Genomic DNA, 1,142 nt, shown 5'->3' with positions numbered 1-1,142 from the left:
AATCCACCCTAAAAGACTTTTTAGACTGTTATCAAATAGCTGTCGCTGATGTAAGTTGCCTTTATCGGTCAAGTGTTTTGGTTATTATTACTTTCTTCTCCCTGCTGATGAATGCCCAATTGCAGAAGACTTGACATGATGTCAATCAAGATATTGTTTATGTTATTTCAGTTGTAGCAGGAAATGTTTCAGCTACAGTATTCTTAATCATCAATGGTATGATAGTATTTTGATGCTGGTCTGTGAAGATAAAGAGAAAGGTCCTTTTTGTTGATAATAAATCTATAGCATGTACAGCAATTCATCCACTCAAAGTCCTCAATTAGCCAGATGCCATGTAGCCAAAACAGTTGCTGGGTTTTAAATTAAGGCTGTTTACTTCCTTCTGTTTAGTTTTGTGGCATACTTGAAATTAAATTGAGATTGAGAATTGGCATATTCTCCAATTATGTCAACAGCTGTAAATGTTTCCCTATGTTTCTGGTTGCAAATCCACCACCTGGCTTTTGCAAATAAAGTATACAATATTTGAGTATACTGCAAGCCATATTGTTCTTATTATCGCTGTTAGAGCTTCACAGAACTTCATCCACCAAGTTCACGCATGTGGCTGGAGGTACTGAGGGATAGTGAGTCAATAACAGTGTACAAATATCTGAGGGTGGAATTTTCCTTTAAGGAGCCCACATTTAGCTGTTAGCCCTGGGTTGTGACTTAGACACAGGGTGGCTCCATTAGCACAAAGTAGCAATGATCTTGACCTTGTGTGAAACCACATTTAATATCCAACTCACACTCATCTGCAAAGAACCTGTGATGCAAATTCACAGAGTTTATATATAGCCTGTCTTTCATCAGTCTGCTATTCCCCGATGCCTTCCCAGTGGCTAAATGGAAAATGTGGACCAGCTCTGTGCTCATTCACACATGTGGACTTATTAGTATTGCCAGTGGCTATAGTTTCTATGTTATTGCACGTGTCGTTTACCAAACTGAAATGACACATTTTCTAACTTTGCAACGTTGTTCATCATGTTTCAGTGAGCAAAGTTTTACTCCCTTCTCTGCCTGTTTTCCCACAGCATGTTTCTCAGGATGACACCAGTCTCATGGGATAGTCATGTAGTGTCTCCATGACAGCT

The sequence above is a fragment of the Ammodytes marinus genome (genome assembly GCF_949987685.1).
Source record: "Ammodytes marinus genome assembly, chromosome: 20".
Lineage (NCBI taxonomy): Eukaryota > Metazoa > Chordata > Actinopteri > Uranoscopiformes > Ammodytidae > Ammodytes > Ammodytes marinus.
Note: the sequence above shows the minus strand (reverse complement) of the source record.